This window comes from Canis lupus, chromosome 20, assembly GCF_003254725.2.
Source record: "Canis lupus dingo isolate Sandy chromosome 20, ASM325472v2, whole genome shotgun sequence".
NCBI lineage: Eukaryota > Metazoa > Chordata > Mammalia > Carnivora > Canidae > Canis > Canis lupus.
The window spans coordinates 25793721-25813107 of NC_064262.1; the positions used below are offsets into that span (position 1 = coordinate 25793721).

General features: G+C 39.5%; 1 protein-coding gene across 19 annotated transcripts in view; it reads left to right on the plus strand.

Moving 5' to 3' along the window:
* Nucleotides 1-19387, plus strand: part of MAGI1 (membrane associated guanylate kinase, WW and PDZ domain containing 1) — a 641003-nt gene that overhangs the window by 261649 nt on the left and 359967 nt on the right. Inside the window, exon 2 of one of the 19 annotated variants that reach the window (XM_049097923.1) lies at nt 10650-10774. The exons of the other annotated variants lie outside the window; for them this stretch is intronic. The gene's annotated coding sequence lies outside the window, so the exon portion shown is untranslated. The remainder of the gene's footprint in view (nt 1-10649; nt 10775-19387) is intronic. 19 annotated transcript variants of the gene reach the window in all.

Here is a 19387-nt window from a genome sequence, read left to right on the forward strand (position 1 = left end):
TAATGGTAACACTATACGAATTTAACATGTAAGACATCAGAAATGACAGATTTTGAATTATCCAGGTTCAGATTATTCATTACTTGTATTATAGCATAATAATGCATGAAGTTGCCTCTGGGGTAATGGTTTTCTCGAATTGGTCCTGTCTGAAATAAGTTGGCAGAGGGTTAATGAGATTTTATTTTAATAATTATGGTAACTTTGCAGAATAGCTGTTGCCTTAATTTTTTTAGACTAACTTGATTGTGGGAAGTTAATTTCATTATTCACATGAGAAAATATTAAAGCATTACATTAACCTTCCCGAAGGCCATAAATATATATAGTTGTATCTTTGGGTCTCATTTACATTTTCTTAGAAGACATTCATTTTATATGCCTGTATGTAAATTTCTGTCACCTCATGCTGGATCCTATCACAGACTATGGAAGAACAAAATTCTAATACCGCCCACACTCATTTTCTGCCTCCTGCATGACAACACAAAATCGTAGTTTTGAAATTTAGGATAAACACCTGTTTGTGCAAATATGCTAATATCAGAGACCACAGGTATAGGGCAAAGAGTAAGGCTGGACCTGGGCAGAAATGACCATGAACCCAGTCAAAATAACTTTTTTTTTTTTTTTAATTAACTTTTCAAAGCTCTTTTTCTTTAATTGTCGAAAGGGCATAACTACCTCCTTGGGTGAATTGTTACAACATTAATTGAGTTAATGTGTAAATTGATGAAGCTACTGTGGAAAATACTGTGGAAATCTTCCAAGAAACTAAAAATAGAACTGCTGTATGATCCAGCAGTCTGACTTTTGTGTCTGGGTATTTGTCCAACAAGAATGAAGCCATTGTCTCGAAAAGACTTATTCACTGCCGTGCTCATGCAGCAGCATTTACAATAGCCAAGACATGGAAGCAACCTAAGTGTTCATCATGGATGGATGAAATGATAAAGAAATGTGATACACACACACACACACACACACACACACACACACACACACCATGGAATACTACTCAGCCATAAACACAAGAAAATCCTGCCATTTTTGACAACATGGGTGGGCTTTGAGGGTGTGATGCCATGTGAAATAGAGAAAGACAAATCCTGTATGATCATGCTTATATGTGAAATTTAAAAACTGTACTCTTAGAAACAGTATATACAATAGGTTGCTAGAAAGAGGAGGGGGAGGGGAGGGGAGGGGAGGGGAAAATGGGTGAAAAAATTTGAGATAATGTGAATACCCTGTGTCTTGGAGGTGTAATAGGTGTTTAAATGGCCCCCCACCACCGCCTTTTAAATGGATAATTATCTTGGAAAATAGTAGTCAACTGATCCGTACTCCAAGTTGAGCTTCCAAATTGGTTGACTGGTAATTTGCCATGTGTTTATCTGTAACTAGGCACATTTGGTTTCAAATAATGGGAATAAAGAATTTACAACCTAATGGAGCTTCTTCAACATTTTGTTTCCTTCCACCTGCCTGGAATTCATACTATCTTTGAGGGGGAACAACCACTTTATACAAAACTGTTTTTCTTAAAGCCCTGCCTTTTATAGTGGTGCTGATAGAATGATAAACTCACCGTTATCAACAAGTACATTGTGAAATACATCTAACAAAATGCTGTTTGGGGAGCTTGTGAAATTACGTTCTTGCTCTTGAAAAATGATGATGAGGGTAAAAATCTGAGAACCAGAACCAGTGAGTGAGCATAAAATGGGGTGAATGTGTTTTCATCTACCCTGAATATTAATAAGTCTTTGAGAGATGTTTTAAATACTTAATTTTTTCATTTTGTCACTAATTAGCTCTTTTTTTCCCCCTCTTGCAACTGTCACTTGAATGGGAATAGGAATGAATTTTTCATGTGCGTTGTTTTTACATTAGATCCTGGCATACTTGCTTGGCTCAGTCTTTGTGGTGGTGATCAAGGTTCTGTTTCTTAATGATACATAGGGAATTTGGGTTTTGCTTTTAGGCTTTAAAATAATTAGTAAAAAGTTACTGTATTATAGCAGTAGCTATTTTGTGCTAGATTTCAAGTGAACAGTGAATGGCATTAGGGAGGGGAAGAAGATTCTCTCGGGGAAATATTCAATTCAAAAGAGAATATGAGAAAGATGTGTGGTTGTAAGTAGTATGAAGGGCAAACTAATACATTCTGTTAGACGTTGTCTATTCAAAGATTGCCCAGGTTCATGGGGGCGGTTCTTATGCCTGTGCTGTTGGGATGGGGGTTCTCTAGTGCTGGGTCCTCCCTGCTTCTCCTAGAATTGCAGATTTCCTTTTCCTCCTTCCTCCTGAATATTGCTCCCAGGAAGTCACCTTTGTGTAGTGGTGGTAAGAATAGGCTTGGGAATCCAACTGCCTGGGTTCCATTCCAGGCTCTGCCATTTTTGAGCTCTGTAACTTGGTATAGATTACTTTTGTGGGCAGCCCGGGTGGCTCAGCAGTTTGGCGCTGCCTTCAGCCCAGGGCCTGATCCTGGAGACCCAGGATCGAGTCCCGCGTCGGGCTCCCTGCATGGAGCCTGCTTCTCCCTCTCCCTCTGCCAGTGTCTCTGCCCCTCTCTCTCTGTGTCTCTCATGAACAAATAAATAAAATCTTTAAAAGAAGAAAAAAAGATTACTTTTGTAATTGTTAGTTATTTCAGAAATAAAATGGGGGTAGTGATCATACTTATGTTAAAGGATAAACTGAAGCACATTACAATTTTTTAAGAGTTTATTTGAACAAAAATCGATTTGATTTGGTCATAGCCAATCTGGATGTGCTTATGAACACTCCATTGAGAGCTATAGGAGATGCTTTTCCAAAGAAGGGACAGGAGCAAAACAAGGAAGTTGTTTGATTGGCTGTAACTTAAGCACTTGTCTTGTTGAGGAAAGCCTGGTGGGCTGTGTGTGATTGGTTGTCCCTTGGTTTCAGTTTCTGAACCTTGAGGCATTGCAGACTTAGGTTTTAGGTAGCTTATGGAGCTGAAGGCTTTATGGGCACCTCAGTCTGCTGGCCTCTTTGTTTAACACAACACCAAGTTAGGTTTTCTGGGATGACTCCGATAATTCACGTAAGCATGCTTCCTATTAGTGCTTTCTCTTGTTTTTTTCTCATTGGCAGTGTGTCTGGGCTGCTGCAAATTCCAATGAGCCTGGACAGTTTAGGCCTCTTGACTCCACTGAGAGAGAGAGAGAGAGAGAGAGAGAGAGAGAGAGAGTGTGTGTGTATGTGTATGCGTGCATGCGTGTGTGTGTGTGTGTATGTGTGTATGTTTGTTTGTGAGAAAAGCTGCTCCCCTGTAGTTCTCAGGCACTCATTCCCCTTCAGTATATGGTGGCTTTTCCTGATGTTCTTATGTCTGTTTATGCCATCCTTGTCACCGCCCTATGGCATCAGCTCATGCTTTCTCTCCTTATTTCCCTGTGACATATTGTTAAAGAAAAAAAATGATGCTGACACTTGTTAAAAACTTGAAGAAGACTTTGTTCAAGACGATTACAGTATGTGTTTTCAGTAGGGGTGAGAGATTGGGCTCAACTCCAACTACAGGAAGGACAAGTGGGAATTTATATAACCAATGAGCAGAGTAGGGGGAACAGTGGATTGAAAATTCCTAAGAGAGAAAGAACATCAAGAGTAGGGAGATTCTTGCTGAATCAATAGGACTCTGGCTGAAGGCAGGTCAAGGCAATCAAGTATCAAGGGTGGTGAGCGACCTAGGGATTCTTTGCCAGAACGGCACTGGGCAGGCCAAAGATAAGACGGGGACCAAGTTGGAGGTCTAGTCCAAAAGAAGGCTCTGAGGAGCCTAGCAGACATTTAATGAAGGAGAGCACCTTTGTCAACACACAGGGATACATCCAAAAATAGGTGCTTGTTCCCAACCAAAGATGGATGCTTGCAAGATGCATCCCCACAGTAGCATGGTTCTGTGTGCTTAGGAATCCTACGTTTGGGGCTTGTAATTGTAACTTTTTTTAAAAAAGATTTTATTTATTTACTCATGAGAGACACAGAGAAAGGCAGAGACATAGGCAGAGGGAGAAGCAGGCTCCCCATGGGGAGCCTGATGTGGGACTCAATCCCTGATCCCAGGATCAGGGCCTGAGCTGAAGGCAGACGCTCAACTATGAGCCACCCAGGTGTCCCTGGAATTATAACTTTGTAAGATCATTTCTAAAATTTTGTGGAGAGCAACCGTTACTTTGGACTAATTCCATGATTAATTTAGCCTTTAAATTATATTTATGTGATTTGCTGCCATTTGTAAAGCACTTTTCTGTACATAATTCATTTACTCCTCATAAGAAATCTGAGAAGGCATTTCCTATCTTAATAGGAGAAAATTGAATTCAGAGGTTAAGCGACTTGCCTAACACTGTATGAAAGAAAATGGTAAAACTTGGGTTTTGAATCCAGGTCTTAAAGATTACCTTTAAGTATCTTTAACGATAAATCCTTAAAAAAAGTATCCTTCCATAAAGAATTCTGTATTTGTAAAAGGCTGAACAGAACAGAGAAATATTAAAAACAACTGGTTGGTGATCAAGTCTTTTGACTCTAAATATTATACATCTTCTAAACTATAAAAGGGTTGCATAAACTTAATAGAATTTGTATGTATTTCAATTAGGGAAAAAAGAAGTCTAATATACGCATGCATATACAAACACACACACACATCCTTCCACACATGCTGTCCACATGTGACATTTGGAAACTGCCTTTGTCATCTCTGTCTCTTTCCTACAGCCACTATTCAATGGCATGATCATTGTCTTGTCCTCTTCATAAGAAGGACTACTAGCCTCTAGAAAGTGTTTTTTTTCCGAAGGCAGCTTATCAGAGCCGTGTAGAACAGTGCCCTTTTCTCTGGAGGTCAGTGCGACATCATAATCTTAGATTGAAAAGAGACATCAAACTAGACAAACAGAGACACCGTTTGTTCTGTGGAGCTGACCCTGCCACACGATGAACCCACTCTGGCCTGGCTCTGATGCTGCAACTGGCTCCCTTCTCCCTCCCTCTGTGAATCCTTCCTTGGCCAGCAGGGGGCAGGACAGTTTGTTTCTTGAGATGCCAACCAACCGAAGCCTTGCTTTGACTTTGGAGACTGAGCGAGTTTAGGGCAAATTTAAGGGCCAAAGGGTAATCAATGCTGTTCTCCTCTTTTGAATGCAGGACTGTTTATACCATTTTAATCGGATGTTGCAAAAAAAAAAAAAAAAAAAAACAAAAAACAGATGTTGTAACCAAATAATTATAGCTTATACTCATCAGGCACTTTCTATGTCCCTGGCACTGTGCCTAGTAAACGTGTTAGCAAGGTCAGTCCTCAAAGTAAATGTATGACGTTACTTTTAATCCCAGTTTTAAGGATGTGGAAACTGAGACTCAGAGAGGTTAAATAATATGAGCGTTGCATCTTGTGTAAAGGAAGTTTCAGAGATTTTTATAAGCTTCTTGGAAACTCATTTTAATGTCCAATGATACTTCCTATTGTAAAATTCTTTGGCTTAGTAAAATTCCAAGTAGTCGAGCATTTTATCTCTTGTACTGAGAGCAGTTGAGTACGTAAGAAGAGTCCTTCTTTTAAGATCTCCTTGCTTTCTCCCCTGGTGGTTTTCAAATTGCGTTTTATGTAAAATACTGTGCAGGAGGCTTGTGAAAATTTCCCATACCTATGACCCAAAGATTCTAATGGGAGGGGTCTTAATTTGAGCCTTAAAAAGTGTGTGTTTCTCTCAAATACCTCAAGGGAGAGAGATGGAGGCTGTCCATTGACCCCCACTTGGTGAAATTCTGATCTGCCTAGCAAATTTTGAACTGATTATGCTTCTCAAAGTCACTGACTATGTTGTGTAGATTTCTATGATGTGTATAAACCAGCAGTTGTTAAATAAATCACAGTTTAGGGGACCCATGCTGTCAGGTCTTTTATAAACTTTATGACTCATTCTGTCATTCATCTAGTTTGTTAATTGATTTTTAATACCAGATTTTGTGTTGGAGGGAGCTGCAGCTCTACATGAGAAGGCATAGTAAAGGTCCCTCTCTTACCTCCCTAGTCATAAATCCAGTTCCTCAATCCCTTTTTGAAAAGCCTATTTTTGGGCACCTGGCTGGCACAGTCGGGAGAGCATGTGACTCTTGATCTCATGCTTGTAAATTTGAGCCCTACATTGAGTGTAGAGACTAATTAACAATAAAATCTGAATTCTAGGGCAGCCCGGGTGGCTCAGCAGTTTGGTGCCGCCTTCAGCCCAGGGCCTGATCCTGGACACCCGGGATCGAGTCCCATATCGGGCTCTCTGCGTGGAGCCTGCTTCTCCCTCTGCCTGTATCTCTGCCTCTCTCTCTCTCTCTCTCTCTCTTATGAGTGAATAAATAAAAACTTAAAAAAAAATAAAATCTGAATTATAAAATAAAAGGACGAGGCACCAGTGTAGCTCAGTCAGTTAAGCATCTGCCTTTGGCTCAGGTCATGATGTCCTGGGATTGAGTCCTGCCTGGGGCTCCCTGCTCAGCGGGGAGACTCTTTCCCCCTTTCTTCCTGCTTATGCTCTCTCTCACGATCTCTGTTGCTCTCTGTCCCTCTCAAGTAAGCAAATAAATAAATCTTAAGGAAAAAAAGTATTTTCCTAGCCTATTTTTTAAAAAAATACTATTTATTTTTGAGAGAGAGAGAGAGAGAAGGAGCAGGGGGGAGGGGTAGGTGGAGAGGGAGAAGCAGACTCCTTGCTGAGCAGGGAGCTCTCAGTGGGTGGGGGAGCTGGATTCCAGGACCCTGAGATTATGACCTGAGCCAAAGGCAGACGCCCAGCTGACTGAGCCACCCAGGCACCTGGGTGCAGCCTCTTTGGTACATATGCACCTTGCCTCTGAATGCCCTTCAGGATCTTCAGATTTCTGTCCCTGCCTCCATAAGCACACTTTGCAGTATCACAGGCTGTTGATCTACTATCCCCAATCATCATTTTGCAGATAGCCACTCATCTTGTTTGGTGTTTGTGTGCAGGCTTTAACCTTCTTCTTTTTCTTTTTTTTTTTTAATATTTTATTTATTTATTCTTGAGAGACACACACAGAGAGACAGAAAGGCAGAGACACAGGCAGAGGGAGAAGCAGGCTCCATGCAGGGAGCCTGGTGTGGGACCCGATCCCGGGTCCCCAGGACCACGCCCTGGGCTGAAGGCAGGCACCAAACCGCCGAGCCACCCAGGGACCCCCTAGCCTTCTGATTGGAATCTGGGGCATGTATCCCACTGTAGTGGCAACCGTTGGACCCCTTCATTTTCTGCCTGCCCTTAACAGAGCCTTGGCCTCGGGAGGCTGGATTTTCCTCATTGTGGTACAGTCTTCCTCAGCCCGTCTCCACTGCATCACTGTCTGGACTTGAAATGCTCACCCTAAGGTTACGGAGCAGGTGGAAAGAGTGTGCTCTGTTTGTATCACCTGAACTTTGCCTGAGGACATTAAAACAGAACTTGCATTTTGAAATCAGGATTATAGAACGTAAGTGGAGGCCACCATTTGGTTCAGTAATAGCTCTTCCTGGATATAACCTTCACCCCCACTCGCATAATAGAGGATTGGCCAACCGTGCAGTTTTACAGCTGATTTTGGTCACGTTTTACATAGAATAGAATCCAATTCATCTGATTGATTTGGCCTGATGCTCAGTAGTAAGGACAGCTATGATAATAGTGACTAACAACAACTTTTACAAATTGCATTTTTCAGGCACTTAGAGACACTGAGGATTCTTTTATTTAATCGTGGCCACTAGGATTTGCTGGCCCCTTCCCCTCTTAGGTGACTGAGTCTTAGAAGCCTGTCAGCTCTTCTACATAGAACATTGGTTGTTCATGCTGTGCTCCTCTCTTTCATCCCATGCATCCAGGTGTCACCAGAGCTCCATCAGCGCAATTTCGAAATACCTGGGAGCCTGTCTCCTCTCACCCTGCTGCTGGCCTAGTTAGGGATGCCATCTGGACTGCCATAGTCCATCCTGTCTATTCTCCTGCTTCTAATGTAGTCCCTCTTCCCAGGGATGCTTTGGGATCCTGTGTTGCTTCTGCCCTTGGCCACATGTGGTCCCCTTGGTCTCAACAATGTTATGCGTTCTATTCTCTTTTTATTTTTTTATTTTATTTTTATTTTTATTTTTATTTATTTTTATTTATTTTTTTTAGCGTTCTATTCTCTACTCTTCACTTGCCCAAACCATGCTTGTCAATCAGGCCTCAATTTGGATAGCATCCCCATCCTCAGGTCCGTCCTTTGGGCATTTATGGCATTCTTCCTTTCTCTCTCTTGTAACATATATCAAACTCTATAACTGTGGTCTTTTTTGTCTTGGTTCCTGCACCTTGATCACCAGGCCCTTGATACCAGTTTTGGGAGGCAGTAGCTATAATGTCAGTTGTAAGAATGAATGGATAGGGAAACCTGGCAGGTCTTTTACTATGAACCAGTACTTGGCAGTAGCTATAAATATGTATCATCCTGTGTCTGAAATGATACATAATTGCATTTCCTTATATCCTGCACTGCTCAGTTTTTAAAAACCCTAACCCAGAAGAGAATCAGAAGTTCCAAAGGCTCATACCTTATCTGGGTCTTGCATTAATCATCTGCAGAAGGCTTGAACTTGAGAATGGAATGTCTGCACCCATAGCTTCGGTTCCTTCTCTTTGCCACAGGAGAAGTAACTTTTGTAAACACGCGCTGACTTCGTGCAATTCTGCTCAGTGACTGTTTGAGGACACTTTTTGAGTTACCTGGTGTGTGTTAAAATAACAGCAGAATCTCAATTTTAATCTTTAAGAGGAAACCTGAAAACCCTTCATGTCTAAATTCTACTAAGATGCATGCAGGTCTTGGTTGCAGCTTGTCTTTGAGACTTTTACGTTTTCTTGGTTCCTTTTGGCTATCATAATAGGAGAAAGAGTCTTTTTTCGGCAGGCATGCTGTGAGCATTATCTTGGTAACAGTTTTCTTTAGAGCTACACCTTTGTTCTAGTTACCATTACCTCTTACTTTCTCACCTGGTGCTCTACTCACTGGTTTCTCTCTGCATCTCTCTCATGAGCTTCAGTTTTGCTTTTCTATAGGCCAGTGGTTCTCAAACTTTTTGGCTCTTTTATACTCTCTCTTTTTTAATAGACTTTGGTTTTTAGAACAGTTTATTTGTTTTTAAATTTTAAGTAGACTCCATGCCCAACCTGGGGCTCAAACTTATGTCCCTGAAATTAAGAGTCACATGTTCTATTGGGCGAGCCAGCCAGGTGTCCTAGAGCAATGTTAAGTTTACAGAAAAAAAATGCACAGAAGACACATAGAGTTCCCACATATGTTTTTCTTCACTCATTCTGCAGTGATCTTGTGTTAGTATGTACATTTGTTACAATTGACTAACCACTATCAATGTGTTATTTATCTAAACTTCAGAGGTTATGCCTTTACAATTGTAAATATATTGGAGAACACTAAAGGGCTTTTGTTTCATGTGTATTTATTTTTCTAGAATTTAAAACTGAGAAATTAAAAACTATTAATAGCATTTCTTCACAATTTTGCCAATTTCTTTATGATCTAGTTTAATAGAAGGCAGCTGGATTCTCATAATTGCTTCTGCCTTCAATCTGTTGTGGTGCCACTAGTCACATAGTCTCTGGGAAATACCACTGTATATTCAGAAGAAAATGAAATGAGGGTAAAAAGACATGTTTGTGCTGGTGTTACATGGAAATCGTTTGAATTTGCGGATCCTCTGGGAGGATCAGGAGTCCTCAGGGGTTCCCTGGCCACACTTTGAATACTACTTCTATTTACCAAACTGATACTTCCTTTAACAACTGCTCATTCTTGAGGTTTTAGTTTAGATGTGTGTCATCAAGAAGGCCTTCTTTCACCTCAGACTACATCTCTGTGTTCTACTCTCCAACCGTGCACACTTGTATTTGCTACTAGACTGGAAGTTCCCTGAGGGCAGGAAGTAGAGCTCTGTTCTCTGTTGCATGGTGTATCCCCAGCACAGATGTTATGGATATACTTATTGAATTAATGACTGAGCAGAAGAAGTAGAAACTGATGTAATTTTTTTCTCAGGAGTTTACTAATAAGGAGAGAAGAAGCTTGGACATAATTTATTTCTGCATTAGACTGGAATCCTGCTTTTTCTATGTGTATCATCAACAGACATAGTTTGTGCTCATTACATGTCGTGCTGAGTGAATGGATGGATATTCAACCAGCAAATAGACGGATGCAGGGGCTGGATAGGATTTCAAGTGGGAGTTGAGAGTCCATTTGATTATGTAATTATTGTGTCCTGAAAATGACTAATTGCACTGTTAATAATTGCTGTCAACTCTAGGTTATGTTTGATACAGTGATTTCATATACTTGCATTAGGAGCATTACCAAACGTACATCTGAGATGGGAGTGTTTACATCAAAACAATCTTGAATTAGTGGGGAAAATGTGCATTGAATTAAGAATTCAATATCCAGTTGCTATTGCCAGCCTGCCATGAGAAGAATGAATAATTGATTAAACATGTGGCTTAAACTACTAAGAAAGATATAAAATTATGCCAATTGAATTTTAATATGTGTTATGTGTTTATGTTTTTCAGGTAAGGAATAACATTTGGTTCTGCCTGGTTTCCTATGGAACTTGACAGATGCTGTCTTCTTGTGTTCGTTTGTAACCTGACAAATCATGCAAAATATGCTTGCCTGCAGTATTAGGGCTTCAATTGTAAGTAATATGCTTTGTGCTTTTGCCGGTGGAGCGGATCTTGTGGTGAGAGCTTTGCAAGATACTTTGGGTTTTATATATATTCTCTGTTAGGCTGATTTCACAGGAGCATTCAGACTTACTGACCACTGATCATTAGCACCGCTGCACACAGCGCTGTGGAGACGCTGTTGTGGAGACGCTGCACCATGTATCATCTGCCCTCTGCACCTTTGCCTGCCCTGTTCTTCCCACTTTGGATGACTTCCTTTTCTCTTCTGTTCACTTTACCTCTCTCATTACTTAAAACACAAAGCCTAATGATTTCCTATATATAACATTTCCATTATATAAAAAAAGAATCAAATGTACAAAAATATATTTTAAAAATCCTGTAAATGAACCTTGAAAATATTATACTAATTAATTAAGCCAGACATAAAGGGACCAATGTTATAGGATTCCACTTTTTAAAAGATTTTATTTATTTATTTATTCGTGAGAGAGAGAGAGAGGCAGAGACACAGGCAGAGGGAGAAGCAGTGGAGGCAGACGTGGGACCCGACCCCGGAACTCCAGGATCACGTCCGGGGCCGAAGGCAGGTGCCAAACCGCTGAGCTACCCAGGCTTCTAGGATTCCACTTACATGAAATCTCTAGAATGTACAAATTCATAGACACAGAAAGTGGACTAGAGGTCACCAGGGTTTGGAAGAGGAACAGAATGTAAAACTGTTGCTTAATAATTATAGAATTTCTGTTTGAGGTGATGGAAATGTTTTTTCCCTCTGGGTTTTATTGAGATATAATTAAAAGAGTTTTGGAAATAGATGGTGGTGCTGGTTATATGACATTGGAAATGCCACCCAATTATATACTTAAAAATGATTAAAATGGTTACTATATATATATAGAACTACAATTTAAAAAAAATTTTAAAAAGAAATCAGCCATAATCCCATTCTTTAGAGATTTCACTCTTAATATGTGGGCACATTTTCCTCACTTTAGTAAAATGTTTTAAAATTTCTTGATGGTCTTTCTCATTAGGAAGTGAAGGAGATAGAGTATAGCAAACTCTGCATCTTAAAGGTTTTTTTTTTTTTTTTTTTTTTTTCCATCTTAAAGGTTTTGATCAACCTTCTTCCATGCATACATTTCCCATCCCATTGGTACCGTTCCATCAACACTGTCAGCTGCATAAGATTTCATTCTAATCAGATAACATCCATTAAAGACCGAGAACCATTGTGATCTTTCTCAGCCTGCTCCTGTTTACACTGACATCTCCATTTCCTAATTCTTGAGCACTCACTATGCACCAGTGATGCTTCTGGGCCCTCTGAGGGAGCGGAAGCCAGTCATGGGGCTTGTGGAGTAGAGTCACATCACCTGATCTGTGCAAGCTGGTTCTGGAGGGGTGTATTTTGGGAAACACTGGGCTGCATGATGATCTCTGATTCTAGACCATTCGTTGAGTCCCAGCATTCTCTGATATAGGACATTCAAGCCTGACACCTGAAAGCAATCTGAAGGTAACCTGGCCATCAACAAAATATTGTAAACCTTTTCCAAAGTCAGCTCTTTCATTTCTGTCAGTCAATACTCAAGATGTTTTTTACCTCTCCTAAAAACTGATTTTTAATCCAGTTGACTCTTGAACATTGGGGGTTAGGGGTGCATGACCCTCTTTCTCCTCCAGTCAAAATTGTGAATCTAACCTTTGACTTCCCCAGAACTTAGTAATAGCCTGCTGTTAACCAGAAGCCATACAGGTACCATAAGTGGTTGATTAATACTGTTTTGTATGTTATATGCATTATATACTATATTCTTAATATTAATTTGAGAAAAGAAAATGTTATTAGAAAATCATAAGAAGGAGAACCACATTTCCAGTAATGTACTCTAGAAAAAATGAACAAACCATGTATAAGTGGACCTGCTCAGCTCAAACCTATATTGTTTCTGTAATGAACAATTTGAAAGAGTTGTAAAAAAAAAAAAAAAAACAACCAACTCAAGTGCATCTCCTTACCAGAATTCTGATAAAGGAGCCTGAAGTCTCATTTTTTAAGAAGTAGAAGGACAAAGCCCAGGTACAATAACGGTGTCTTGGTGAATATGCCTTTTTGATGTGTAAATTAGTTCTCCTCAGACTTTCTTTTCTTGTATTAAAATGTATCCTACTCAAGATTTGAGAACAAAACATAAAAAAGTATATACTAAGTATATCCTAGATACAAAAAAGCCCTGATTTTAACAAATGAGACTAGTGGAAATGTGTTTTAGACTTTATAAATACTGTCAGAGACTATGATTGCTTCAGAAACATTTTTCTTGCTTGACTTGCAAGGGGGATGATGGAAAATGAAGCCCTGGATGGACAAACTCTAGGAATCTTCCAGACTGTCTCCTTCTTGTATACCAGCTACATAGTAGAATCTTGATTTGCAGATGCATAAATGAGTAGGTTTTGGATATGAATATTTTTACCACAGAAATAAAGACATATTTTTTGTTTTAATACATGATCTGAAGAAAATTGAAGTGTTAATAGGAGGGTGGTGTGAATCATGCCTGTATGTATGGAGCAGCCAGGAATATGTGGGGATACCTTTGTATATAGAAAGGATATAGGATTGTTTTTTCAATGGTGGGTAAAATAGTGCCTACTTCGCCATACTTCCCATTTTACCCCCTCTCTTTAAAAGCTAATTTTCATATCTGTTTGCAAACTTTTATGTGGGCAGATGTTTCAGAGTTTGTTTGCAAACATCACCCAGACATAGTGTCAATCAGCAGGTTTCTTCAATTAATGGCAGATTCTTCAGTCTGTTTTCTGCATTCTGATTGGAGGGCAAATGCTATAGGATTTTGTAGTTGTGGAGATAGAGAAATTCATCAGCTCATCAGAATCTAAGGGATATCAGGCAACGAATCTTAGGAGAATTTGTGTACAATGGATTCATTAAAAGGGTGAAAACACATGAGGTAGCAAGGTAATCAGCCCTGTTGATTAAAAACCATCCCCAGCAAATCCCAGATAGGTGAGACTTCTGATGTTTCTGGTAACTTTTCTTTTAGATTTGAAATAGAACCATAGGATGAAAGTCCTCTTGTGGTTAAGACCCATGTAAAACCATAGAAGAGTCAAATGATAGGAACAGAGAATGAGGGGTAGATGACCAACCATTTCCTCTTTGAATTCATGTTAAAAGATGTGATTCCTGAAAATTTGTTATCTGGGCATTTTAATTGATGGTGAGGGCAGCCTGGGCGGCTCAGCAGTTTGGTGCCTGCCTTCGCCCCAGGGCGTGACCCTGGAGACCTGGGATCGAGTCCCAGGTCGGGCTCCCTGCCTGGAGCCTGCCTCTCTGTCTCTCTGTGTCTCATGAATAAATAAAAAAAAAGTAAAGAAAAATAATTGATGGAGAATTTTAGGTAAGAATAATAACTTTGGGGGCATCTGGGTGGCTCAGTTAAGCATCTATATTCTGCTCAGGTCATAATCTGGGAGTCCTGGGATTGAGTCTTATATCAGGCTTCCTGCTCAGTGGGGAGTCTGCTTCGCTCTATGCTCCTCACCTATGCTCCTCACCTCACTTGAGCTCTCTCTCCTGCACTTGCTCTCTATTAAATAAATAAATAATCTTTTTTAAAAAAACAAACAAACAAACACAAGGGCAGCCCTGGTGGCGCAGCGGTTTAGTGCCGCCTTCAGCCCAGGGTGTGATCCTGGAGACCCGGGATTGAGTCCCTCATCAGGCTCCCTGCATGGAGCCTGCTTCTCCCTCGGCCTGTATCTCTCCCTCTCTCACTCATGAATCAATAAATAAAAATATTAAAAAAAAAAACACACAATAATGGCTTTGGGGGTAAAGATGTGGGGTTCACTTACAACTTGAGTATCCACTAGTGGTATGACCTTGATTGGGCCACCTTTATGGGCATTATGAAATCTGACTGTGGGTTTAAGAGCAGCAGTCTCACCAAGACATCCTGTGGGCATCATGCCTGTAAAGTGCTGGCACATTCTTAACACTGAATGGATGATGGCAGTTCTCGTTATTAAACTATTTGTATGAAAATGTCTAATTTCTTTTGTTGAAGTGAGGATTAGTAGAGATTTTTTTAAATTGTGGAGCTTCTGTGATCATCATGTGTTGCCTTTTTTTTTTTTTTTTTAAAGTCTTTGGTAGGCTGTTGATAATAATCATCATTGATTTACTGTTCTGGGGATTGGGGGTTGTGTTTTCACTCCAGCTCAGGAAGTTTCCCTGGGTTGGAATGATCCTTAACAAGAGCTGTGGATAACCACATTGTGCTCTGTCTGAGCATCAGCTGAGTCTTCAGATTGCCCTTGACCTTTGGGCAGCATTACCAATGACTATCACTCATAATGTACACACAATATGGCAGTCCATGGAACCCCACTGATCCTATACTTTTTATTGGCCCCTGTGCTACTTCTTACTGTTTTATATAACCTTAGGTACCACTTCAAATATTTATATTTTCTATAGACCTCCTCCCTCCTTAAATGGGTTTTATCTACTTTTAAAATGAGAGACCAAAACAGTACATAAATTCTGCTTCCGTTTGCCTATTATTAGAATGCTTGCAGACAGCAATCGATAGAAAATTTTAAACAAAGCAGTCTACAGGGCTGTCATTCATTCATTTTCAAGGAAGAAATTAAATGCTAGGAATATAGCGCCATTCCATAGGGATCTGAGGAAATCTTGGGAGGTTAAATGACATCCACGGTCTTTAAATGTAACTTTGTATCTCCTTCAGGAATAATTTATTATTAAATAATCAATAATGATTTGGCCAGGTTTTCAAGTAAATTATATGCACAGGGACATACATTCTTTAATATATAGAGAAGAACTCTCATGTGAATTGTAGTGATCGGTAGAATAATTTTAGGATTTGTTCTCTCTCACTCTCTTGCTCTTTTAGTCTCTCTCTTTTCCAGAGCTGTAAATCCAGATATGATACTCAGTTTAGCCCCTGGGAATCTCAAATAAATGCCTAAAAATATTCAAAGGGATTGGGTCCTTTTAATTAGATTTTAGGAACTCTGCTCCCTTCAGGAATTTTCAAAGGTCATATACTTGAGTTGGGAAGAGTCACTAAGGAGTTTTTAATGCTGCTGAAATAGAGATTTGACTAATGATAGCAAAGGTTATATAGATAAGACAATGTATTTAACCTGCAAATGAAAATGAGTTGGCATCTTGCCAGCTAATCCTCATTTACTGGATCTGTTCTACATCCTTTGGTCTGCCAGCTATGGAGAAAATGGATGGGGAGTTTGTTTTTATTTTTGAAAAAGATAAATGGATATAAGGAAGAAGGGCCATGATTCTGATAGAAGAGTGGATTTTAAAGAATTTAAGTTTGACCCAAGATGGGGTAAAGTAACTGTGGGAATTAAGGCTGTAACTTTTCTGTTTAACCAGACTTGTACTGCTCCTTGCTGGGAGAGGATTCCTAACAGCAATAGTGATATGTCTCCTACAAATATGAAGGCTATTCCGTTGTATCTGTTTCTTCCTTGGGACTGTCCATCTGTCTTCTGAGTTTTTGGACTGAGTCATGAGGGGAAAAAATAGCCCAGACTATTGGAATGATGTATTTATACTTTAATATGCCATATAAAGCCATTTTGTTTCCAAATTAAGATGAAACACCCAAGGAAGGGACTGGCTAAAGATTTAAGCAGTCTTCAAATTACCACATCTGCTACATCTGTCCCTATTAACCAGATGGTTTTTTGATAGGATGAATCTCATTGTAGGAGAGATGGATGAATTTTCCTTCTCTCTTTTTTTTTTTCTTCTTGTTGGTTTGCAGGTGCCATCAACAGATGATCTCCTAGCAGAGATATCTGCTATGGTGGGCTAACTGCTATCTATTGTCATGATTTCCTTTTCCCAGTAAAGTGTTTTGAAGTAATTGAAATATCTAATATGGAGATTTTTCATAAAACTGTTTTTGGACTTTTCTTTTTTAAAAAAAAATTAGTTGATTTTGCAACCTTGATTCCACATAGTCACCAAGAACTAAGTAAATCTTTACCCCCTTAGCGGATGTGAGATCTCCAGTTTGCTACAGTCTTCACCATTCCCTAATGCATTATACTAACATAGCTTATTTCACTCATTTGGGTTTCTAATCAATAAATTTGAAAATCATCAAGTCATTGTTTTTTAAACTTAGAGACATATCGTCTAGCCCTTCAGTTAATGGACATGTAAACTCCAGAAAGTAGACCAGACCTGGGGGCTCTGGGGGATGGATTAGTTATTCTTAGTTGAGATGTATAGTCTGTGGCAAGATTTTGCGTGGTTTTTGATGATAGTCGAAATGTAGAAACATAAGTCTCTAAAGAGTTCTGAGTATTATATACAATAATTCCTCATTTTAAATCAATCTTACACCCTTGTTTTCTAAATCATCAGAAATATGTGAAGAAGTGTGTGATGACATGGAAGTTTAGCCACCTGACTTTTTTCTTTTCCTGCTGTAAGACTGAGATCCTCTAGAGGGCAATAGAGAGCAGCCTGATGTTTGAATCTGAGACAAGGATGCTGGTTTGGAAAAATTTAAAAACCTCTGCTTCTTCCTGATTTCTTTCATGGCAAATCCTGTGATGGATTTAGGGATGGAAGTATTATTCTCTGTTGGACATTGTTTATTAGTCTTCCTTGGAATCCATCAAATAAGAAGTGTGTGAGTAGAAGTATTTGCAGGTTTGGGGGTCTTTTGTAACGAAGTAGCCAAATACACCTGCACATGTGTTTTGTTTGCCTGCCAAACCCACTGGTCTGTAATCCTAACCTAGAGATACTGAAAGAGAGGCCAGAGCTTTACCTTTCTTGATTCTGTTGTCTCTCTTAGGTTTGTGGCTTCATTTAATTCCTCAGTAGGTTAGCAAGAACTAATTTGTTTAATTGTTTTACATGGTTATTTCCTACCAGGAAGCAATATAATTTAAAAGGGTAGGATTTTTCACGAGACTCATTATGGAATTGGTTAAATTGTGACTTTTTATTTTATTTTTTTAAGATTTTATTTATTTATTCATGAGAGACACACAGAAAGAGAGGCAGAGACAGAGAGAGAGAAGCCAGCTCCCTGTGGGGAACCTGAATGCAGAACCCCATCCTGGGACTGCGGGATCACGCCCTGAGCTAAAGGCAGCCGCTCAATCGCTGAGCCCCTCAGGCATTCCTAATTGTGACTTCAAAAAAAGATTTTATTTATTTATTTATTTATTTATTTATTTATTTATTTATTTATTTATTTATTTATCTGAGAGAGAGAGGCACACAGGAGCCATGGGGTGGAAGAGGAAAAGAGGGAGAGGGACAAGTAGACTCCAAGCTGAGTGAGAAGCCAGAGGCAGGGATCGATCTCATGATCCTGAGATCATGACCTAAGCTAAAACCAAGAGTTGGATGTTTAACCAAGTGAGCCACCCAGGTGCCCCTAATTGTGACATTTAATTATCATCTTAACATTATATTTGAACCCTGAATAATCATTGCCAACAGTATTGCATTTGGCAGTTTCTAAAATTTGGAGACTCCTTTTGCCCTGTGCTTGTAAACTTAGCAAGAATGGAGATTACACCTTATGTAACATTTTTGCCTATTGTCAACATTTAACATTCATCTCCATGTCAGTTCTTAGTTCCTGGGCATAAATATGCACGGTTTGCTTATTGGCTGAGTTTTAAGAAGTGCCATTTACTATTTAAAGCACTAAAAATTGCTAATTTATGCATGATAATGTAAACTTCTTTATATGCTGCTAGAATTCAATTTTAGCCAGACTGCAGGCAAATGTTAAGGTTGGCTGTGCAATGGTGTTTTTAGCTATAACATGGAAATTACTTGTATGTGTGTCTGACTTGGCAAACAAACATCTTGATATTTTCTTTGGAGCAGTCACACTCTGAGGACAAATTTCTTTCATGAGAATATTTTTAAGTTTTACCTTTTCTTTATATACTACCCATTATATCATTGGGGTATATGTTAAACATTTAAAATGGACATTTAAGGGGATCCCTGGGTGGCTCAGTGGTTTAGCGCCGCCTTCAGCCCAGGGCATGATCCTGGAGTCTCGGGATCAAGTCCCACATAGGGCTCCCTGCATGGAGCCTGCTTCTCCCTCTGCCTGTGTTTCCGCCTCTCTCTCTCTCTCTCTCTCTCTGTCTCTCATGAATAAATAAATAAAATCTTTAAAAAAAAAAAAAGAACATTTAAATCACCTTCCAGGGAAACTGGATGAAATATCCCGTTACCCTGTGGTTGCTTTTTGAGTTATCCAATCACTGAATTTTGTGGCTGGAAGATATTTCCAGAAGTGACTTGAGTCACCTTGCTTCCTTTTAGTGGATATAGGAAAACTCGGTTTGGAGATGACCACCTTTCATATTAAAAATAAAGACCAAACAATCCAAGGAGTATAGTTACATAATCACTCATTCTATGCTCCAGCTCTGGCAACACTTCAGCTTCCCACAATATTTAGGCTTTGGAGAAAACAATATATGCTATTTATTGCTTTTCTTTTTTAATGGCCATTTGTTTGTTTCTTCATAGATATTTCCAT